General features: G+C 49.6%; 1 protein-coding gene across 3 annotated transcripts in view; it reads left to right on the top strand.

The window, feature by feature from the left end:
- Window positions 1-24,157, top strand: part of LOC106730690 — a 494,581-nt gene that overhangs the window by 25,877 nt on the left and 444,547 nt on the right. For 2 of the 3 annotated variants that reach the window (XR_004326174.1, XR_004326173.1), the window contains exon 2: window positions 9,067-9,836. The exons of the other annotated variant lie outside the window; for it this stretch is intronic. The gene's annotated coding sequence lies outside the window, so the exon portion shown is untranslated. The remainder of the gene's footprint in view (window positions 1-9,066; window positions 9,837-24,157) is intronic. 3 annotated transcript variants of the gene reach the window in all.

The raw sequence follows: 24,157 nt of genomic DNA, 5'->3' as shown, positions 1-24,157 counted from the left end.
GTCACCCCATTCATAAACAGCACAAGTTGGAGTTGTCTTTGCCTCTGGAATGGGATTCTTGAGAAGCCTTTTATTTTCACCCAGCTTTTTCTGTAAATCATGAAAACAATGTGATTGTGTCTCAGAAATACAGAAATGTACCAGCTTTTCTCAATGGACCCAGAACAAATTTTTTAGTGAAGGCTGATTTTTCAGAAAAATAAAACTTGGGAATTTTTCTGTAGATTTTTATTGGATAAAACAAAGCTCTTCCATCAGTGGAGTGATAATGATGATGGTGATGATGGTGATGATGTGTGTGTGTGTATATGTGTGTGGCGGGGTGGGTATGTGGGTGGTCACAACTGGCTGGGCTTCTTCCTTCCCATTTGTGCCTGAGTGTGGACACACGGAGCTTCAGTTTCTTGTTTTCTTAAAACCTGAGAGTGTCATCCCAGTCTTGGTGCCGGTTGGTAATGGCTGTGTTGTAACAACATTCCTACCGTGGTGATGATTTATTGACATGCAGTCCAGCTGCTTGATAAGAGCACGTTTCCCCGTTTTGGGGGCAAGCCCACTTGCTGTCCCGAGTCTGGCCGGCTGCCCCAGTCTCCATTGCTCTCACCTGGTCAGGGGGCTGCGCACGGTTGGGTTGTGTATCTGCGTATGCACACTGAGAAACCAACCTGTGATTGACTGGAGGAAAAGCTGTTCAATCAAACTTCCATTTACATGAGACCAAATGGCCAGAATCACGTGTGAATTTTTTCCCCCTTCTAAACTGACAGAGTTGACTTATTGTTTTGGCACCTGGGAGACGCAAGTATAGAGAAAAGCTTCAAAAGCTTCAAAGCTCTCCCCAGGTGAGCTCATCCGTACCCATGCCTTGAAATGCCACCTCTATCCTGACAGTCCCTAATTTGCATCTCTAGGAAGGCCTCAGGCTCAGGGCTCCAGGCTCCTATCCAATTGCTGGCTTGACCTTTCCAGGTGGGGGTTACACAAGCATCTTAAACTAACCGTGTCTCTCACAGAACTCTTGATGTTTCTCCAAACCCATTTCTTCTCTCCTCTTTCCCACCTCAGTAGATGGCACTGTCATTTACTGATTTCCACAAACCAAAATCTTGGAGCACATGTGATGTATCCCCCTTCCTTGTGTCTTCTCTTCAGTGTGGCTCTCGTCGCCTTGTCCGTGACAGGCATCCCTGCCTGGACTGCCCGAGAGCCTCCCAGCAGGGCTTCCTGCCCCTTCTCTTGCTCTTCAGTTCATCCTCCACACAGCAATCTTTTCAGAACATAAATTGGATCGCATCACTCCCCTTTCCAAAACTTTACGCTGAATCCAACTGCACAGAAAATAAAATCCAAACTCCTTATCTTGACTTGTGAGGCCCTTCCTGACCTGCCCCTGGGGATCTCTGCAGCCCTGTCTGGTGCCTCTTCCCCTGTCCCTGCATTCCAGCTGCAATGGCTTCCCCCTGTTCCTGGACCACACCAGCCTCTTTTCCTCCCCAGAGCTCTTGCTGTTCCCTCTGCAGGAAACACTGTCTCCCTCTGACCACATGTCCGGTGCCTTCTTAAGGTTGCCCCTGAAAACCACATCTTTAGGGAGGGCTCTCCTGACCTCTCAGGTGAGTATATTCTCTGCCCGCTTTGCTGTTCTCCATCTCTGCTCCTCTCTTAGTTTTATTCCCAGAACTTCACCTTTTGTAATTAGTTGCCTACTTGTCTAGGTTCCTTCCTGGGGCTGTGAGTTCTGGGAGGCGCAATGCAGTATCTGCCTTGTTCACCTGGACCCACAGTATTCAACTATAACAAGTATTTGTTGAAGAAACACTGAAGACCTGCAGAATAGAGCTAGGAATACCACACAGGTTCTGCCCTGCTGGGTTAAAAGAGGTGTTGGGTATGCAAGTGCTGGGCAAACCAGATAGTGGTATCCGTGTTGTCAGTGGTTAACTGAGTACCTGGGGAGAAGCAAGTGTTGGGGGCAGTAAGGCTCCAAGCTTGACTGAAACCCTGAGAGCAGCTCTGCTCTCCTAATTCTTGGAGAAAAGTGAATTAGAGAGTTGTTTCCAGCCCAACAGTGATGCCAGTGGAACAACTATATAATGCACATTTCTTCATGCCTCTCTTTTTGCCTTTGGTGTTAAAAAGCTTAAAGCTAAACTGGGACTCAATTATCATGCAAAAATTAGCTCAAATTTTTTTTGTTAAAAACAGACAATGTTTTGTGAAAGTACCTAGCACCCTGCCTGACACACAGAGGAAGCTCAAAATTAAGCAGTAATATGTGAATAGGCTTGGATTTGATTGTGTCTTTGCCATTTTTAGAGTACATGACCTCATATCCTCTTTGGAGGCAGGGAAAACATCAAGTGGTTTTTTTTTTTTATTACTGTAAAAATAAAATGATTACTACTAGCCCAAAGTGGAAACAGCCGAAATGTCCATCACTGATAAGTGGATAAATAAAATATATATAGTCATCCCATTGAATATTATTAGGCAATAAAAAGAAATGGAGTATGGACACATGCTATGACATTGATGGACCTTGAGAGCACTAGGCCAAGTACAAGAAGCCGGTCACTCAAGACCACATATTATTTGATTCCATTCATATGAAATGTCCACAATGGGCACATTGGTAGAGACAGAAAGTAGACTGGTGGTTGCCTAGGGCTGGGGGATTTGGGGGGAATGAGGCGTGATTGTGAGTGGGAGTGGAGTTTCTATTTGGGGTCATGAAAATGGTGATGGTGATGAATGTACAACTCTTTGAATATAGTAAAAATCATTGAATTGCACTTTAAACGGGTGAATTGTATGGTATGTGAATTATACTTCAATAAAGCTGTTAGCATTGATTAATTAAGTTAGAGTAAGAGCACCCCTGGCTCTCTGATGATAGCATGACTGAACAGGCCGATCGGAGTGGGCGTGAATCGAATGCCAGCTTTGACTGGACGAGAATAATAGGTCCTTCCTCTCTCTCTCCATTCTCTCTTCAAACATTTCTCCTTCCCTCCTTCACTAAAGGATTTTCTCCACATTCTTCTGGAGGCTCTGACCCAGAGATAAAGTGGACATGGCCTTCATCCTCAAGGAGCTAGGTTTCGTTGAGGGCAGAGCAGGGTGGAGAGGAGAGGGGTAAAGGATGAGACTGAACGTAACTCACTGGGCACAGATAGAGTGTCCTGGTGATTCTGGCAAAACAGATCCTCTTTGTGTCGAGGAACATCTTTTGTTACAGCAAATACTGTTTTATTTCTTCTTATATGAATTCAACAGACGGTTACTGTGTGTGGTGCTGAGGATACAGAGATGAATAAGAGTGTGTCCCCATGGGCTGGGTGGGGCACGTGATGCGACTCTGCTTGCTCAGTGGGGTAGGGGCTGGAGGCTGAGGGAGGCCTGCAGGGTGCTGCAGGGGGCGGGAGAGGGATGGGAGTGGCAGGGGTGGGGTGGGGTGGGGGGGTGAAGCTTCCTGTGCAGTCCCTGTTGGAAAGATGAGAGTGCTCTTGGCAAAGCAGCCCGAGACCTTGCAGAAGGCTCAAGTTTGGGGCAGGACACACAGCTTTCCTGTCCGGTTACTGACTTAACCAAGGCAGAGAGCAGTTTGGCGGCCTCCCCTCCTCCCAGTCTGGGGATCCGCTGTGAACTCCGGGCTGGGAGCGGCCTGAGGCCGGAGGGGCTCCTCTGCTGTGGCATAAACTTTCCTCTGGCACAAGTGGGGGGCCCTGCTCCCTAAAGTGAGGAGGTCACCACTTCCACTTGGGAGAGGAGGACAGGCCCTGTGGTCCCTGCGGGAGAGTCTGCACGGCCTGGAAGGCCCTCCGGGCGAACGCCGGGCTCTGTGCGGGATGTTCGCCACTAGAGGGAGTGCTGTGTCATTTTCTGTCACCAGCGCTGGGCTCCCAGGCCTGGAGTCCGGGTGGGCGGCAGCCAGGGCTTGGAGGTTCCTGGGAAACTCCCTCCTTTGCCCTTTTCCATTGAAAGATGTCTCAGAAGCAGCTGGACTCAAGCATCCTTAGTGCTGTTTGTCAGGAATTTGCAGAACCCTCGAGTCCGGGGTACAGTCTCAGGCCTGCTGCAAACCCTGGGGCTGCTGTGGCCAGGATTCTGGGAGCCCAGAGAAGCTGTCCTGTGCTCCCAGGACCCGAAGACCTGAGAAAAGGCCTCAGTTCGTTCCTCTGTGGAGAGTCTGGTCTGGCCCTCAGAGCTTCCAAGGACAGGTTCCAGGGTTCTCGGCAGTGCCTCAGCCCTGTGCTACCTGGAAAAACAGTTCAGTGCTTGACAGGAGGGAAAGGTGGAGAGCCAGCTTAGGAAGAAGTGAGGCCAGGCTGGTAGGACATGCAGCTGGTGTCAGAGGTCAGGGGATAGGGAAAGCTGGCTCTCCAAATCTCAAACATGGGGTCAGTGGAGCTGATGGGCATGGTGGGGTGGGTCAGAGGGGCAGCACCCAAATTTCACAAGAATGAGTCAGCTGTGGCTTTTTTGACATGGCCCTTAGTTCAAGGGCAAAGGAAGGTTGCTTATGGATGCCCCTAATTCCTGCCAGGAGGGGCTCCCATAGGTTCAGGTCAGGCTGGCCTCCTGTGGTGACTGGCTGAGGGCTGCTGTCTTTGAAGGCAGGGATAGGACTGGACAGGGAGTTCAGAGAATGAGCCCTGGTCCTTGGCTACCACCAACATGGCCACTAAGACCCTGGGCATGTCCTAGACTTCTTGTGCCCCAGGCCCTGCTCAGGGTACCCAAGGCTCAGGGCCCATTTCTCCCTCCAACGTTGACTGCTGGGTCTGGTAGGTAGACCATCTTTTGCAGCCCCTGGGCACAGGCAGCAGGGGTGAGAGCTGGGGGCCCATGGGTGGCAGGAAGCTGGTGTACCATCTGCAGTAGGAGCAGGTCAGAGCCGGCTGGCTGAGGCTCCTGTCACTGCCGTGGTTAATGCTGGTGATTACCATGGTTACCCGAGCCTGGAAGCTCTGACAGTCAAAGGCAGAGCAGGAGAAGGATGTCCTGTCCCTGCTCGGAGCCACATGACTGCCTCTGCCTCCCCAGGCAATATTCTCCTGGCAAATATAAGAGCCTGGACCAGAGAAGTTATTTTGCCACGGTTCTGCTGGTCCAGGCATCATCAATCACCAAGCATAAGTGATCTTTGGGGGGCCCTGTCCTGAGCACATTCAGTGTGAGGGATGCAGAGGGGGTGTCTGGACTCTGCCCTCAGTCTTCTTAGTCTTGGGAGGACAGAGGAAGAGCAAGAGATGTTAGCCTGATGCTCGGGGAGCTCCGAGACAGAGGAGGGAAGCAGTTAGAAGAAGAGATGGAATTCAACATAGACTCTCGAGGTTACAGGAATGACTTTCTGGGCCTGTGCTTCCAGTGCCAGCTTGAGGCTGGGATCGCACCCTCTCCAATAGGGCACTGGCTGGGGAGTCAGGCCGCCTGCTTTGCCAGTGGTTATGAGCTTCAGCTCCTGCTGGGTCCTGGTTTCTCCATCTGCAAAATGGGGTTAATGATTACTAATCCCCCACCTACTTCAAGTCTGTGGGGAGGATTTTTTAAATGAATAATTTTGTGCATTGAAATGAGCCAACAGATTTCAAGCCTTTGGAGAAAAGGCCTTATTTATTATTATCATTCAACTCACTGAGCAGAAATTCCATTTATCGCCTTTGCTGCCTCTCCAGTGCTGCGTGAACTAAGAACCATATTACCGTCGGTGAGATGACAGGGCTCTTCACAGCCACCCAGATCCTAGCCCTAGGAATTGCTGGGGGCCTGGGGAGGCTGGGTGGGGCTTCCTCTGAGCTTTAAGGGGGTTTTATGGCCAAGAGCAGAGCAGGAACTTCATGTCCAAACACTGCAGCAAAGTCTGAATCTTCTCCCGCAGGGTGCCTAGCCTGGGGTGTGAGACCTGGGAGGAGGGAGGTGGGTGGAGGAGGCCTGCTCTGAAGCTCTTTCTTTTTGGTTCACTATCATTATATGTTGACTTTAAAGATGAGAAATAAAGACATATGAAAAGAAAGAAAAGTAAATTACTTAAATTAATTAAATTCTGATATTCAGGGCTGGTAAAACGTCTAACATACAGGTTCTCGTATGTTTCCAAGGGAATGAATGAATGCAGAAGACTGTAATCTGTCTGATAAATATCTGATCAACTTTGTTAAAGATAAAGATTGTATTTTTTTAGAGAAAAACCCCACTGATGTGGTTTGAGATTCACTGCAAAACTGAGAGGGAGGTCTGGAGATTTCCGTGTATTCCCTGCCCCTACACATGCACAGCCTTCCCCGTCACCAACATCCCCTGCCAGAGGGGGTCATTATCACCCAAAGTCCATGGTTGACATTAGGGTTCACCCTTGGTGTTGTACATTCTATAGATTTGGACCAACAGATAATGATATGCACCCACTATTATAGTATCAGACAGAATTTCACTGCCCTAAAAATCCTCTATCAGACTTTTGACCCTCTGTATATGTGCATATATAAATACTCTGTCCATTATAGTAATAGATACTATTTTTAAATATAGGATTACACCATAATATTGATTTAAAACCTGTTTTGTCTCAGAAAAATGTAATGAGGATTAGAAGTTTGAAACACCTCCTTCTCAACAATTTGGGTTTGACCCTTTAAGTCTGTTATTCAGACAAGATCATGAGGCTGAAGTAAGGAAGAAGGACACCACGTGACAAAGGACAGAGTCCCCCTGAGGCTGGGCAGGAGAGGAGGCAGAGAAAGGCAATGGGTGAGACAGAACATCCTTCAGCTGCCCGGTGCTCCCTTCCCTTTGTTCTCCGCAAAAGCTGTGCCCGCCCTCTCAGTCATAACTTCCTTTTCCAGAGTTCCTTACTCCTTGAGGGAGGTCACTTACTGAAAAAAAGATGCCTGCTAGTAAGATGTATCCCTATCTATCTATCTGTCTCTGTCGCTATCTACATATCTTTATCTCTATCTATGTATTTTTTGGTTCGTTGAGCCTTGCCAGCGTTCCCTGGACCCCTAGCAAATCAGCGGGTGTCTCCTGCGTCTCTCAGAGCCTTCCTGCACATGGGCTCAGAAGAGTCTTCCGTAACTCTAAGCCTCTGATTGTCCACAGCACTTCCTCTGTCTGTCTTATCTGTGCTGACAGCTACTCCTTTGTCTCCGCGGGTCAGACTCTTAAGTTTCCATGCCTGCTGGGCTGCACTCGAAGGACCCCCTACTTCCTCACTAGTCCTCTGGTTTCCTCACATCCTATTGGCTTGGTCCAGACTGGCTCAGTGGCCCACGGCAATGGCTGGGGGAGAAGGTGGGGCAGTGCCATCCCAGTGGACCCAGCACCGGCCCACCAAGCAGGGGTCACCCCGACCTGCCGGCGAGTCTGCAGAAGCAGTGCGCCGAGATCTCCTCCTTCCAGCGTGATAAGACTCCGGGGGTGTCCGACACCAGCTCCAGCTCGGCTGGTTAGGAAGGTGCTTTGTATTGCTGTTTCCCGGAGGGTGCAGCTTTGCACACCTTTGCTCATCACCCAGGACCTATTCCTCACCATGGAGCTGGCTGTTTACGAAGACTGAGCCATTTGTTCCTAAAAATCAGGGCTGCTGAAGGCTCTGCTTTTAAAGTTCTCCTGTCAAATCTTTATTCTTTCTCCGTCTCAGGTGATGTGCCTGAGGGCTCTGCTGTTCACCCACTAGAGTCACATCTCCTTCTTGCCTGGCCTATGTCTGTGGCACAGAGCTGTGAGGTAAAGCTGGCTTGTTGGCTGACAGGCTGCATCAAGGGGCCTAAATTTACAAAGAGAAACTCAGTGGGGCAGACTTCAAGTTTCCCAGCCAGGCCTTCTCTCCACAAAGGACTGCACGGATACCTGCGCACAGATGCCCACACTCAGAATGCTAAGGACATGCTCAAGACCCAAGGTGCATCATGCCCTTTTTTTGCCTAAAATGCACCAGTGTCTTCTTCCTGCACTCAGAATGAACTCTGCTCCTTTCACGGCCAACTGGACCTGTTGACCCTTCGCCGTCTCCGGGTCCTGCCACCTGGCCTGCCTTCAGCTGCCTTCACGTCTCAGCCCTTTCCTGCTGCTGACTTCAGGGCTGACTCCTGCCTGGCCAGCTTCCTTGGCCTCCTTCTCAGACGTCGGGAATTCACCTCTTTGGAGGGGCCATCCCTGGCCACCACATCCGACTTAGCTTTCCCTCTCCCCTCCTCGTATTACCTATTCTTTTTCTTCATAGCATGTATTTCAATTTTCTTATTTTTTGGTCTCTTTACTTATTTCTTATCTGTCTCTCCAAGTAGCCTCCATGAGAGCCTGGACACTTTTGACAATTCTCCTTACCACCACATCCCCAGCACTGGCAGGATGCAGGCCATGTCACACGAGCCCCATAAGTACTTACTGATGGTGGTTAAGCAGGACACGTAAGACTGTCTTGACTCCAGGAGACTTTAAATGCAACTTGAGTAAGACATTAGACTGGTCACTGCCTGACGGATACTTGCTCAGAACCAGGGAGAGCATCACCCCGTTCTGCTTACACAGATGTGGTAGTTCTGGAGCTCTGGGCACAGTTCTGGGTTCTCAGCATGAGAAGTATGTTAACAAAATGGTGGGTGCCTCGAGGAAACTGGGACTCGAAACCATGAGCTTTGACAGAAAGAAACTCAAAGCCTTTCACTTAGAAAGGGGAAGGCTTAGGGGATACCTATGTGCTAGCCACTGATAACTGAGTCATTACCATACTGTGAGAGAAGACTCATTTTGTGTGCTTAGAGTGGGTTGCCATTACTGGAGCTGTTACTAAAAACTTCCCTTGGTGAAGATGTGGGACTAGATGGCTTTTAAAATTGCCTTCAGTTCCACATTCAAAATTGTCCTTGTTGAGCTGCTCCAACAAGCATAGGACAGGTAAAAGGGGCAGGCACTTGTTTTATAGGACTTGTGGCCTTGCTGAAAAGCAGTTCTCTCTGGCCCTGTAAGTCTGTCTGTGTGTGTGCGTGTGTGTGTGTGTTTGTGGTAGATAGAATTGTTGTTGAGCAAACAGTCACTCAGTATCCCCTCTCTCTTCCTTCTCAGGATGGTGCGTGTTTATTTGCTTCATCCACTTCGGGCATGGCTGTGTAACCAGTGCTCAATGGCAAAAGTGTGCCTGGGCCTTGAATGTTTAGGTTTGCCCTCTGGTGCTCCTGCCTCCATCATGAGGTATGTATACCCTGGGTGAATCCCAGTTCCATGATGGAGAGACACATGGAGCAGATCTACCCAAGCCCAGCTGAGTCCAGCCAACCTGTGGACCCATGAATGAAGAGAAAGAAATGTCTGTTGTAAGCCACTGAGAGTTGTGGATTATTTGTTACAAAGCACCATCCCAGCAGAGCCTGACTAATGAGTGTTCATGGTTTTCTTTACATGGAACTGCTCCAATACTCAGATCTGATATGCGTGCTCTAATGCATATCATTGAGGAATTTGGATTTAGTAAGCGATTTTTTCCCCCCCTCCAGACTCCTTTCCATGGTCTCTTCCTGGAGTGTGCATCTCCTATATTTATAGGACAGTTAACTACATTGAAAAACTCTGCCTTCTCCCCAGCAAGCCCCTCTGCAGACTCTCAGACCTGCCTGTGTCTGATAAGGGCTGTTCTTGTCGTGGGAGGACCTCAGCTTTATGGGGAGGACGATGAGGCTGGAGCTCAAAGAGAAGGGGGATCCTCTGAGGCTGCAGCAGCAGGAGCAGAAGGCACAGCCGCAGGGCCCTCTGGAAGGAACAGAGAAGAGAGGCGGCTGAATGCTCGCGCTGCACGAGGACGTCGCAGACCCGAACCGGGATGTTCTCTGTGATGTCAGGTGAGCTGTTCCTTAAGCGCCTCTACCTCCAACCTACCCCGCACAGACACGCTGGAAAGTGGCTTTCAACGTGCCTTTGACTCTTCTCTCTCTTACATCACCCTGTGAAATGAAATCTCAAACACTTTAGTGGGGTTTGATGCAGAGAACAGTAAGCAGGTAGTGGTTCAAGCAGAAACAGAACAGGAGTCAAAAGCCCTGGAGAAAAGCATGAATGGGCTTGGAGAGGACAAATAAAATAGCGGAGACATTTATACGGGTCTCCCCTACCTCTCAGAACAAAACAATTATGAGATAAGAGAGGCACGGATGGGAGGGAATTCTTTCCTTTTTCACATTGCAAGCTAGAGAGATCCAATAGCCTGTTTATGAAGAACAATAAAGAAGATACATGAACTCATGAACTCAGTAAAGAGGTTGTTACACATATATTGGGTGGTTTTGAAAGTCCAGGGTTTTCTCCCCACTTTTGGATAATATTGTCAGCTAAGTATTAAACAATTTTTTTTCTTTTTCTTTCTTTCTTCTTCCTTTTTTTTTTTCAAAAAGCAATAACTGGCACCAACAGTTTGTTACAATTGGCAGAAAGAGTTATCACTTTTATTTAGGATTTGGAAATGCAATCAAAGAGGGGCAGATTGGAGCTTGAATTAAATGAAGCTTAAACAAGCAAAAGAAAAATCTCCGCTGGTCTTTTAAACAAACAAACACAAAAATTACAGCTCCTTGTTGTTAATTTGAAGCTATAAAAAATTTGACACTCACATTTGATAAAATGGTGCCAAGCAGAATGGTTGCTACTTTTTTTGTGTGTTGAGTACTGAATGTTCCAATCATTTTAAAAAATAAAAACCTATTGTTTTTGGAAACTCTCTGATGGGACCTGACTAGCTTATAGGCTGGAAGTTGCAGTGAAGGTTTTTTTTTTTTTTTCTGTTGGCTTTAGAGAAAATTATTCTTCCACGGATAACTTAAATAGACAGAAAAGCTGGGAGGATCAGGTTTGTTTTGTTATCTATTTTCACATTTGTTGTGTTTTGTGATTCCTGAATACCAAACTGCCCCGTGAAGGTGTGGAAACATTCCTACGTGACTTGCTCTTTGTTATTATTTCAATTTTGTTTAACTCATTCTGATACAGAAAGTCTCCATGTTATCTGGTAACTTGCCTTATCTAGATCACAGCTCTAAGAATCAGAATAGAAGCAAAAAATGTTCCCCTGAGAAGATAAAAGAGATGTCACAAAATGTTTGCTCTATATCTCCAGCATTTTACCTCCAGGTCTGTGAATCCATTCAAGGTTCTTAAATTCCAACTAGAGCAGCATTCTTGTTTTAAAACCCAGAGTGAATTAGAAATGAGGAGAGGTTCATCTGTGGGCAGGGATAGCGACCACCAGCAGTGACAGCAGGCAGTCTGGTAATAAGAGACAGGAAAACTACAAAACAGACACAAAATGAAAGAACTCAACAGCTTGGTTCTACTTAGTAAAGGATAAATACTTTCTTGAGTGTGAGGTTTAATTTTATGTCAATTTGATGGCCATGGGATGCTTAGATACTGGGTCAAACATTATTCTGGGTGTGTTCTGGGTGTGTGAGAGTGTTTTGGATGAGATTAACATTCCAGTCAATAGACTGAGTAAAGCAGATTGCCCTCCCCAATGTTGGTGGGACTCATCCAATCAGTTGATGGCTTCCATAGAACAAAAGGCTGACCTTACTGTGAATAAGAAGCAACTCTTTTGACTGACTTGACCTGGGATGTTGGCCTTCTCCCGCCTTTGGACTCAGACTCAGACTGGAACTTTACCATTGGCTCTCCTGGGTCTCCAGCTTCTAACTCTATAGCTCTTGGGACTTCTCTGCCTCCATAACTTGATTAAGAAATTCCTTATAATCCCTATCTGTCTGTCTGTCTGCTTATCTATCTATCTATCTATCTATCTATCTATCTACCTACCTATCTACCTATCTACCTACCTACCTACCTCATCCTAGGTTCTGTTTCTCTGGAGAAACCAGACTAATAGACCAAGCAGACTTTGGTCTTTGGGCTCCATCTGATTGGATTGACAGCACTCATCTGTGTCATGAAGAGAAGGTACAGGGCTTCTACTCCAGTCTCAGATCATCTGTCCCCTCCCCTGGACTCTGCCCAGCACTGGTACCTGTGTCTGTTCTGCCTGCTCAGGGCTGTGCCTAACTGGCTGTTTCTAATTTTGAGCATCGCTTCAGCTTCTAGAATATGGGCTCTGAGGGACGGTAAGTGACTGGTCCTCTGCTGTCTGCCTGTGCCCACACACACATAGTGACCTATCTCCTATAAACCGTTGTTAGATAAATGACTGTTCTCTGCACCCTTTCACAATGGCATTGAGTAGAAATAGTTGAAGACTTTTTTTTTTTCACTAGCTGGAATTTCCTAAAAAGTGTTAATGTTTAGAGAGAAAACTCTCATGCTTTGTAAACACCCTTACCTTGTCCCTCAGCACCTCCTTCTTCAGCCCTCCCCTCTGCCATTGCCCGTGAGTGTGGGATGTGCACACGGGCACGGCCAGGTGTCGTGAGAGATGTGTTGCAAGGGAACAGTGCAAATCAGATCTTATTTCCTCACTGAAACACTGCTGCAACACGGGCGTATTCCTGATTCACAACTTTTCATACAAACATGTGATATTTAAATCCTGAAGTAGATGTTGGCCTGGAATCAGAGCTGTGGTTGAATCCTGCTTCTTGCAGCCAGTAGCCTTGTAACCGTGGGCAGGTCCCTGATCCTCTGTAGGTCTCAGTTTCCTCATCTACTAAGTAGGGAAAAATGCCCACTTCACAGGGCTGTCGTGAGGATTAAACTCAATAATGTATGCAAAGTACTGTGTGTATTACCTGGTGCATAATAAGTGCTCAATAAATTTTAATACCCTTTCTCCCTTCTCCTCTTGCCAGTTCAATCAAGGATTATGATAGATGTGTTTCCTGTTCAGTGTAAAGCTTTTTAAAGGGCATATAAATCAGTTAAATAGGCCAATGCAGCAATTGATCACATAACATTTGTTTAAGAGATCCTGGGGAGAGGGGCAGAAGATTAGGGGCTTGTGGAAACCTCTGGAGAGCTCCTCGGAGGGGGCTCTTCAGACGGGGAATCCTGTGATGTGGTATGTGCCCGCTCTGCTTTAAAAATTCTGTGAGAAAGGGCAGGGCGTTGTGATGGGTTGTGACTTACGTCTGGGAACTTACACTTCAGGAGAGTGACCCTGAGTGGTCCTGGCTGCCAGGTGGGCCCCCACAGGAAAAGGCAAAATGGTCTGAGGAGTCACTGAAATGGCCATCTGACCTGCCTTCTGAATGCAAGGATTCGTGAACTAATCTCCTCAATGAGGGCCGCAGATAAGCCAGATGACTCAACTCTAGGTTTCTCACACTTGCCTGCTGTGAAGAGGAAGGCACGTTGGCAGGCCCCTTCCCCACTCTGGCTGCTTCAGTGAGCGAACCCGGAGGGCAGGATCCTCCAGGCTGTGTTTGGGTGACTCTGGGGACACCGGTACTGGGGGGGTGGGGGTGCCACGTGTCACAGAGAGAGGAAGGCGTTTGAGAGCTGTAAGGGGTGCTCATTCAGGGGCCACAGAATGGCCTCAAATGAGATTCAGATTTAAAGCAATTCTAAAAACATCCCCAGAGCATCATCTTCCCTGGGGGAGCACAGAGGGGATTCTGTTTGTCCACGCATGGTTCTTTTCTTCTCTGGTCCCTGGACCCTGGAGGACCCATGTTTTAGAGTGGAATTTAGAGGATGCGTTCTTCAGAATGAGCCTCTCTAGCGTGACTTTGTCTCAGCCACCCCTCAGGATCAGGCTCAAGGACTTCCCCTCCCTGCAGCGTCCCTGCCTGCTCCATCCTGTGCTCTCCCCAGGGACGAGGCGGGAGCTGTCTCGGAAGGGGTAGGACTCTATCTCTCTGCAGTTTGTGAGTGTTGCAAGATGATTCTCTGGGGGTTTCTGGCATTTCTGCAAGTCTTGTGAGCAGAGGCACTGACGGCCTTTGTTCTAGACTCTGTCTTCTGGGATATGTGTACAGCAAACAGCCTTGGAAGATACAGATAGTGTCTCCCTCCGGGGTAAGGAGCAGATAGCAGGTATTGTTACTGCCCAGTATAGTAAAGAGAATGACTCCCTCCAGGACAAAAGCCAGGTGGGTTTATGCCCATGTTGAAAGGTTTGGGTTTTCTAAGCTTGGATTCCGTCAGCTGTCAAGCAGACCTACTGTGTGTGCAGCATCTGCCTGGGCCCCTCCACATGGTCCCTGTGGGACTCGAGTGGACAAGATTGTCCCCATGGGACTTGGGTGGACAAGAGGCACCAGTGCAAATGCAGGGCTCATGCTGCCTGCTGGGCGGTGAGGAATAAAGAGCTTTATTTCATGTCTTCTACCCTTATCTGTAGAACGAAGGCTGACTTGTTAGCTGGCAAGAGGATGAAATCTGCGACCTTCCACAGCTCTTGACAGTGAACTCCTCACAGAGGGAGACTAGTGACTGTCCAGGGCTGGGGGCAAGGCTGTGCCCACTGGCAGGAGGCCACTGTCATGCCTAATAATGACCTGGGCAGCATCTTTCCCTCACTGAGCCCTCTCCCAGTCTCTCTCTGTCTCTGTGTCTCCTGGCCTCCCCTGCACCTCCTCCTGTTAGGATTTCCTGCATCTCTGGGCCTTGTGAGATGACTGGGTGTTTTATCTCTCCCCACTTTCCCCAGGGATGGATCTCTGGGCTCCAGCAAGCTCCAACGTCCTCTGCTCTACAAGGAGCAGTTTGTGTCAAGCCTTCTGCACCTGACGCCTGTCCCCGCCCACCCTGTGGCTTCCCTCTCTTTTCCCATGGAGGTGTGGCCTGGCGCTTCTCTTCGTTGTAATCCAGGCTTTGATGGCCCACTTTCCAGCATGCCTGACTACACCTCTTGTTTGGTAATTTTCCCACCCTCAGGGAGAGAAGGATGTTCCGGGGATGCCAGCACTGAGGGCAGACTTGCTAGAGAACCCTATCAAGTGTGAGGCATGTCCACAGCACTCCTGGGGCTCTTCATGGCCTGCCTAGATTGCAGAAACACGAGTGCCTGCCTTACGGTGTCGGCCAGGCCTGGGCCTGCTTGTTTTGTGTGTCCCCCCGACCCTGCTCTAACCCTTCACCAGCCGGGATCTATCATGGTGCCTGGCTCCCATTGGGGATGCAGAGAGACACAGATGAACAAAAAATGGGACCAGATCCAAAGCCGTCTGCAGCAGGCAGCTGGCACTGTCCCTCACTATTTCTTCTCTGTGTGTACTCACTTCTTGATCTTTCTATGTCATGTGATAGTCCCTTTCTCAATCTGCCCTCCTGTTGAAAAATACTATTCCTATAATCATGACCAAGCGAAAAACCAGCTAGCCTTGACTGAGGCTGCTCAGCCATGGACCTGGTTGTGGTCATGCTGGAGAGAGCTGGGGGCTCACCTCTGAGGGGAGCAAGGGAGGAAGTGCCCCCGCGGTGACACAGTGTGGGGCACAGGAGAGGGATGCTCTCCAAGCCCTCAGCATGTGTCTGTAGCAGACTGGAAGTCCCGGAATTTGGCCCAATGCCTGCTTCTTCAGGGCATCGAGGCTTAAGGTGGCCTCGCATGCATCCACTCCCCGCCTCAACCAGTGTCTGAGAAGATATTTTAGGTCCTCTCCTTCCCTAGATCCTTCTTTGGTCATCCCCAAAGGGCAGACAGTTGCATTTGCTCATTTTTTTCCCACAAAGAGGCATGCACTTCACCTGTTCTAGGTGATAAAAGGCTCTTCCTCTTTAGGGACAAATGGAATAGATTAAGGAATGTGAAGAATCCTGGAGGCTTTCAGCCTAGACTATTCTTGTTCCCCTCTTAAGTATTCATTCATTTATCTGTTTATCTGTCCATCCATCCATCCATGAATCCATCCATCCATCCATCCATCTATGCATCTATCCATCCACATCCATTCATTCATTTGTCTCAGTGAGTATCACTTAATGAACCTCTACTCTGTGCTGGACTCTGTGCCAGGCCTTGTGCTGCATGAACAGAGGCAAACAGAACAGGCATGTCTTCATTCTTGGGGAACTTGCAAGCTAATGAGGGAGACAAATGAGCCATAAATACCAACTGTCCTCATGCTTTGCAGGAAAAGCTCAGGGTGTTTTGAAAGCAAATCATAGAAGGGCTATCGTAAGTTGGGTGGCCAGAGGTAACGTGCTGTGGAAGTGACATTCCTGCAGAGGTCTAAAGAGTGAGTAGAATTAGCTGGGTGATGAGAGGGGGAGAAAGCACCCTGGGCAGAATTTAGCATGCTGGGCCCTGTGATGCCGGGATACAGTCAGAGCAGCATAGTGAGTGGAGGAAGACACAAAACAAAAATGAAAATGTCAAACCAACTAACCAAATAGACAAAGCATTCCTTAGTCTCAAGAGGACCTGAGAAATGGGCTGATCTGGGTCCTCCTGTTTGATAGACACACTGAGTTTCTTGTTCCCTGTCTGGCTCCAAGCAGCAGCTCCCCTGGGGTGAGACCAAGGGGGGGCACCAGGGCTGTGAGGCTGGATGATGGGAGATCACAGATCAATTGCCAGGCCGCTGGTGACTCTGGGCTTCTCATCCAGCCTCACAGACCTCTTACCTATAACATAATTTTTGCAAATGCTTTGCCAAGATGGACTCCCTGGACTTAGTCACCCCTGGCTGAGTCTTCGACTGAGATGCAGCCACCATGAAATTGAGTCTGAATCCCGGCTGCACGGTTCAGAGGCCAGGACCCCTACCACCGAGGGCAGAGGACAGGGGCACCTGTTGTGAAGACTGGTGGCCATGGTGGTATCAGCAGCTTTTTGTGCTGCGGTCGGGAGAAGCCCATCTAACATTTTCTAACATTTGCCCGATTGAATGAGTGGTTGTGGGTGCCACGAGAATGCTCATCTGTCAGTTTTGACAATGTAACAGAGTGCACATTATTTATGCTAAAAATAGTCTGTACAAAAGACGAGGCTCCAGTGGCAGCGCCAATGAAGTCTTAAGCTTCCGCCAGATCCCCTTTCCTCAGAGGTGATTGACAAAGTAATTTTCTGTTGGGCTTTCCTAAGCCAGAGCACATCATCCACACCAGCAGCCTTTGTGGCCCCACGGCATCACTCAGGCTCCTCGAGTCCAGAAACAGGGGTGGCTCTGTAGAGTCCACTGCCTACTCTCTCCATCAGGACCATGGTCATAATAGCTGCTGTTTACTGAGGGCTTACTCTGTGCCAGCCCTGTGCTGAGTGCTTTACCAGGATGATCTTGTGGTTTTCACATCAGTCCTAAGCAGAGGTGACACTAACACCAGAGGAGACTGAGGCTTCTTGAGGACTCACAGGGAAATTAGTCACTCCTCCTGACCACATCTAGGGGAAGGGAGTAGGGAGGTCTGATTCTGTGAACTGTGGGCTGGATGGTGATTTTTTTTTTTTCCCCATGGTCTCAGTGTTGGGAGTGAGAGGAGGTGGGGAGGATGGTTTCCAGGGGGAGAGAGGCAAACTGAAGGGTTCCAAATGGCTCTTGCATGTTTTTTGAAAGGCTGTTGAAGGCACTTGCTTTTAAATTGGGCCACATCTCTCCCACATCCCTGCCATGTTTTAGATGCAGAAAGTGGAATAGAGAAGCTTTGGTTTCATTTTTGTGAGAGAAGACCAGCTCAGGCAGGCTGCCTCAGCCCTGAAACTCCAAAGAGTGCAGAGCAGCACACAGTAGGTGCTTATTTGTTTGTGGAATTAATTTGAGTCACTTCTTAGGGAACGCATGTCTGCCCCTGTTTCCGAGGACAGCCAGGCTCTCCCATGGTCTCGGTCGTGCCATGTTCATGATCTCTCATGTGATGCTTGTGACCGGGATCAGCAGGGGCGGGGAGTGGATTCTGTCTTCAGAAGGGACCTGCGCCATTTACTCAGAGGCTGTGACTGCAGGGAGGCCAGGGTGTGAGGCTGGGTTACATTGGCTAAAGATTCTCTGGTGCTCTGAGCATCTGCAGCCCAGGGTCTCAAGAGACCCACAGTATTTTTTAATGGTGTTTTTGGACAAAAAGAGTGGAAGACGGGCCCCATTGCTGGCAGTGGGAAAAGTCCAGTTTTCATTTTCCCCCTTCTCCAGGAGTGAGCTTGTTTGAGAGAGTAGGAGGGCCAGGCTGGCTTCCTTCAGAGGCCAGATCTCCTGCCTTCGCCCTGCATTTGTCTGCCGGCCACAGACCGTGGCCTGATTGGAACTGACTTCCCCCCAGGCGCTCAGCAGAGGCCTATTAGCCTGACAGTCTGTAATGTGCTGGGAGAGGCCCTGGGTTAGCGCTGCTCCCAGGTGAGCCTCTCTCTGTCCCTCGAGGGCTGAATCACAGATGCTCCCTGACACCTGCATGCGCCTGGGCCTGTGCCAGACTGAGCTGGGGTGGGGGGTGCTCCTGGAGCACCGACCTGAGGCAGATTACTGCCCAGGATGACTTGGGAGTCCAGAGAGGAAGCCTGCCCACCTGTCATCAGACCCCAGGGCAAGGTGGGGATGGGCAGGAGGTCAGAAGACCTGCATTCTCATCCTGGACCTCAAGAGCAAGCCTTTCTGGGACTCAGCGTCCCATCTGTAAAACAACAGGATTGGAGCCTAAGATTTCTAAGAGTTCTTCTGCCTTTGATATTCTAGTTCCTTCTGATCCCTCAGCCCCTCTTCTGCCCCTGCTCCCAGGCCTGGCATGGAACTGATCACACAGTTGGTGCTTGATAAATGCTCACTGGCCAGCATTATGCACCATAGCCCAGATCTTTGAGCACAAATGGTCCCTCAGCCTTCCTTTCGCCTCCCAGAGGTCCAGGGCCCCACCACCCACCCTGCTGGAGAACTCGCCGAGCCAGTTTATGGGGCTCTCAATCACTCACTCACTTAAAGGATGCCTGCTGTGTGCATGGCCCTGGGCTGGCTGGGCTGTGGATGCAGAGGGAACTGAGGCAGCATCCCCCCGGGTGTCATCCCTGGCTGGCCCGGGGGGGGGGGAGGCCCAGCCCCTGGTTCTGTGGGCCCACTTGTCATAGGGTAGCGTCACCCTTAGTTCAGGGGACATTATATCCTGGGGCATCCTGACAGTGCGCTCATATTCCAGAGCTCACATTCAAGGTCTTCGCTAGGGCTTCAGCCAAGAAGAGAGAATCGCAGCCTTGTGACTCAAAGCAGCTTCGGCATCACCAGATGCTGACATGCAGGATCGCCACCCCATCCCAGGCCTCCGGAATCAGACCGTGCATTTTAACGAGGCCTCCAGCTGATATGGATCCACAGTAAATCTGGGGGAGCCCTGGCATGGACCAGTCTCCCCAGGTGCGGGGCTCAGGGCTTCCATTGCCTCTCCATAGCCCGTGGCCATGATTAACCTGTTAGGTGATACACCTGTTCTTGCCGAAGCCCGCAGGGGAAGAGTCTCCAGCTCTTCCGAGAGTCCCAGGGCTGAGTGTTGACTCCTCAGTGAGAGTCTTTTCTGAGAACGGCTCACACAGGACCACCCTCCTCTTTGGATCCTCACACTCACTTATTTGCAGAAAGGCTTCCAAAATTTCAAATGGAACAAATTAAAAGCTCTCTTAGACTATGCCTGAAGAAATGCAGCTCAGCTGTTTTCTTGTAAACACACACATATATGCGGAGAGAGGGAGGGGGAGAGAGAGAGAGAGAAATAAGTAGGAAAATCTTTAAAAGAGACATTGCCTATATAATGGCTTCTTAACCAGGTCTGAGGGTCTGTGATTGGAGCTTCTAGTGGAGTCTCTGAACCCCTGAATTAATATATGGAATATGTGTTTCTGTGCATTTTCCCGGTGAGAGAGAGGGTCCATGCTTTTCCAGTTTCTCAAAGGAGTCTATGACCTAAAAAAGTCAAAGAACCCTTGGTCTTGGTCCAAGTCTGTTTCTTGGGATTTATTGAACTCCTTGCTGTTTGGAGACAAATCAGGGACTAACTGAAGGGTTTTTTATGAAAACAACTTCAGGGCTGCGGTGAGGCATGCCTTTCCTTCCCTCTCTCTGCTCCTCCAAATTTCTCTTTGTTCTTCCTATTATCTCTATCAAGGGCTATTTTCAGGGCTGATTGGAAACGGAGAGTGGGTCTGGCGGCACAGCGACAGGAGAGCATGTTTGCCGGAAAAAGCACGGGCTCTCGTTGAGAGCAGAGGCAATTAGCCCTCAGAATTGGCCCATATTCCTTCCTTTCCTTTCCTTCTTTTTTTTTTTTTTTAAACAAGTGAAACCAGTGAAGCCATTTCTAGAAAATGGCAAAGAGCAGATTCAGGCCTGCAATTTCCTTGCCTCTGCCCAGATGGATGTTCTGGGACAGGTGCCATGTCACCGTGCTCTGGACTGAACACGGTGTTCTGGTCTCAGGGTCTGATTCTCTATTCATCCCTAAGGGTTTTGCTGTACCATGGGTGGGGGGCGCCTCATGGATAAGTCTGTTCCCTGTGGCTGTGAGGCCGGCCCCACTGGGTAGAAGTGAGTTCACCCCTCTCAAAACTGTTTGTCCCCAGCCACCTGCACCTTTAACCCATGTGGCTGCAGGATGACCACCTGTGACATTTATACTGCAGCCAGAAGCACTTCCAAGAACCCTCAGCCTGGCTCTTGCTTCTAGTTTCTGACCCATGCGGTGGCCTGACCTCTTATTTCTGGATACAAGTGGCCAGCTGCTCGCTTGTGAAGACAGAAATTGAGATTTCTACCTTTGTGCCATAACTCTTCTGAGAATGTGGCACTCAGCTCTCCCCACATTTCCTACCTCTTCAAATCTTCCTGACCACTTCTAATAATCGGTAACCCATCCCAGACCCTTGCTGGGCCTTGCTCATTGCAAGGGGAGATTTGGCCAACACAGGGCCTTTGCTTCAGCCAATCAGCTTTACTTACTAGCCCCAGACACACCTGTGATCCCTACCGCTGCATCCTGGCTGACACGTTTACCACCTTTCTGACCTTTCTACTTAAATTCTAGCCCTTCCAAATCCCACTTCTCTAACATAGCATCTCCCATCGGAATGTATTTATTCCAACCTCCTTTCAGGCCCAGATTCTTCCTTCACTTGCCAGGGGACCCTCTGGCCTGTGAACCTCTCGTGGACATGGGACTCATTTACTCGACACAGCCTACCCATCACCGGCCTTTAGCAATGTCTTCTTTACGCTGTGCTGACCTCTGCCTTGGAGTCTTCTCTCTACCGGCAGGTGTCCTCTGGGATTGCACTGTGGGTAGCAGCACTGGTTTTGGAGTCAACAGAGTGGAGTGTAAATTTCATCTCTCTCATTTACTGGCTTTGTGACCTCAGGAAAATCACTTAACCTCTCTAAGCATGAGTTTTCTCATTGTGAACTGGGGCTAATAATCATACCTATTTCGGTAAGTTGTGAAGAGTAAAGATCTTTGCGGCACAGAGTGGGCGTGGATTCTGAGAATAGGTGCTCTTGTTATAATGTTACTTTCTGCCTCCCTTAAACAGTCTCATTTGCCCTTAAATTGCTCTTACTTCATCTCATTTTTCAGGTATGTGTCTGGTTGACTTAACTAGACTGAGCTCTCAGATGGCAGGGTAATATCTTCATCTCTATCTCCAGCCCACTGTTCTCGGTGGGGCTGGGTGCACCATACGTGCTCATCAGTGGGTGGTTGATTGAGTCAAACCAACAAGCAAACACCTGCTCCATGTGTATTTATATTAAAGAAAACCTGCAGGTAGTTCAGATTCAACCTTGATTATCCAAGCTTGGTGGGTTTGCACCAAACGGGACAGTGATTATTCTCCAAACCGCCTCTTCTCTCTCCACATGGCCCTGAAAAGGCACACAAGTGGGACTCAGTCCCCTGAAGGAGGTGGGGGAACACTCCCAGTGCTGTTTCCAAGAGTGTTGCATTCAGAGCTGTGGCATCCGTCCACAAGTCAGCCTGGCACTGCCAGTCTGAGAGCCGGGGGAGGACTTCGGGATGGAGCAGGTCCCTCCCTGGAATGGGGATGGGAGGTACCGGGAGCCGTGTGGAGGTAATGCCGGGGGCGAGGTCACTGTCACTGCTCTCGGCAGCATCACCAGGCTGTTCAGGCTCTCGCTGGAAGGAGGTGCAAGGGACCAAGGGCCCACGGCCGGACCAGTTCCAGTGGTTAGAGCGCCTGCGTCCTGCTCCTTTTATGGGGCACAATGCTCACCATGGAACATCTTGAAAGTGACTTCCTGGGCTGCTGAGACACACAGAAAATCATACTCCAGGGGGAAGCTGCTGGGGACCACCCCCCCCCCCCCCAGGTCTCCGGCTGCTTGTTTTTCTCCAGGCCTCGGGCTGGCCCTGATGCTTGCGATTCCTGTGAGATCCGCTGACGCCGAGATTTATTAGTGTCTGTACCTCTGGGAGTGCGCTCCCCGAGGGAGAGGAGGCTGTGGTTTTACTTCCTTGTGATCAAGGCAGACTGTGGGGAAGAAGAAAGTGTGGAGATTAAGGACTGAATCCTCTAACGAAGGGAACGAAACTTTCATAGTTTATGTGCCACCCGGACCTCTTGCAGTGAGTGGGTTTGTGTTCAACGAAAACACTCTTATTTATTTATTTATCACAAAGGAAATTGGATCAGGGGAACATTAAAGGTCGGGGAGCGAAATGCAGAGAGCAGAGCTCCCAGCAAGGCACAACTTGGAGCCGGCCGTGCTCGCAAACCAAGGAGGAAAGCGACTCATTAGAAGGTGGCTCTCATTGGATTCCTGGATGTGAAGTCTCCCCTCCTTCTCCCACAGGACTGCCTAGAGGGAAAAAGGAAGCAGAACTCAAATTGGGCAGCGGTCCTGGGGAACCAGCCAAGTTCATCGGCCTCACCTGTTATGTGCCTGCTTGGGAGGGGGTCGCTCCCCTGGGCAGTGGCACTTCAGCCTGGCCTTGGTGGTGGGAGGCTCTGCCCACCAGGTAAAGGGGCACCAGCCATGAGGACTGGAACCCCAGGCAGTTCCTCTTCTTGTAGCCTGGGTATTATTTCAACCCCAGTGGCTCATCTCATGTCAACAGAAGCTTATTCAGAGGGAGTGTGTGGGGGAAGCCCTCCGCAGAGCCAGCCTGAAGTCATGGGAGATCATTCTTAAGGACTCCAAGAGGACAGATATTGCAAGAGCTCATCCTAACCTGACCAGGTGGGAAAGACCTAGAGAAAAGAGTCCCCTGGAGTCTTACCAAGGAACCTCTCACTGGGAGGAGAGGTCAGGAAAGCTGGCAAGGCATGGTAGGGGACCTGCCATTTTCTTCCCTCATCCACCCCTGAGGGGAGAACACTCCAAGGAGCTTGTGGGGAGTAGGATAAGGTGCTAGAGGGAGGGGCCCTGGGTCTCTGAGACACTACTTAAGGAGAGCCACACGGGAGAGCAATGCTGCATGGTGGGGGGGCGGGCCATAAGAAACGAATGTTTATTGTTGAAGCCACCGGGATCTGGGGTTGTTTGTCACAACAGTTAGTGTATCCTGCCTAGTACAGTGCTTAACTCCGCTTCTGACTTTGTAAGCTTTAGCCCAGCCCGTGGACAGGACTCATTTGGTCAACAAATAGTTTTTGAGCACCAGTTGTGGGCTAAGCAGGCAGTGAGGGCAGCCTGAGGAGCCTAAGCAGACAGGCACAGAGAGCACTTCAGAGTAAAAGGGGAGGATCGTAAGGACAGGGGTGCAGCCCACCAAGCTGGCTTTGTGCACACCTGGCCCGGTTTCAGGGAAAAGACATTGACCTTGCTTTGTTGAGCTCCAGATCTGTACCTGTCAGCTGTGGTGGTAGGGGTGGGTGGTGTGACCAGCCTGGCCATCAGACTTTAGCCTTTATACAGTGTCCTTGGAAGATATCACAACCCACACCCAGCAGGTCACCCTGGCACCTGGGGCCTGGATCACCCTGAAAGCCACTCGGGAGAAATGATTGCAGCTTCCCCATGTTTTGAATGATAAATACCGTCCTTTCACCTCCTGGCTTTTACACAGGCAAAGAGAAATGTGGATAAGGAGAGAAATGACATTGTACCCTCTGTGTGCTTGGTAGGAAGCGGTGAGGACAGGCAAGGGGAGTGCTCACAGCAGTCGACCAGATGCCCCGCTCCGGGTACCATTGGCAGCAGGCCTGGGAGGTGCTGGCACATCTCCCCCTGAGCCATCCACCAGCCTCTCCCAGGGCCACCCTGCCATTGCAGCACATGCATCTTTAATTTTTTCAATTAACAACAATATAGAACAAATGGAGTAGAGTTTTAATTATTCATAATTCATTTAGGAATAA

Source organism: Camelus ferus, chromosome 15, assembly GCF_009834535.1.
Source record: "Camelus ferus isolate YT-003-E chromosome 15, BCGSAC_Cfer_1.0, whole genome shotgun sequence".
Lineage (NCBI taxonomy): Eukaryota > Metazoa > Chordata > Mammalia > Artiodactyla > Camelidae > Camelus > Camelus ferus.
The sequence above is the reverse complement of the archived record's forward strand: the minus strand, read 5'-3'. Positions and strand labels throughout refer to the sequence as shown.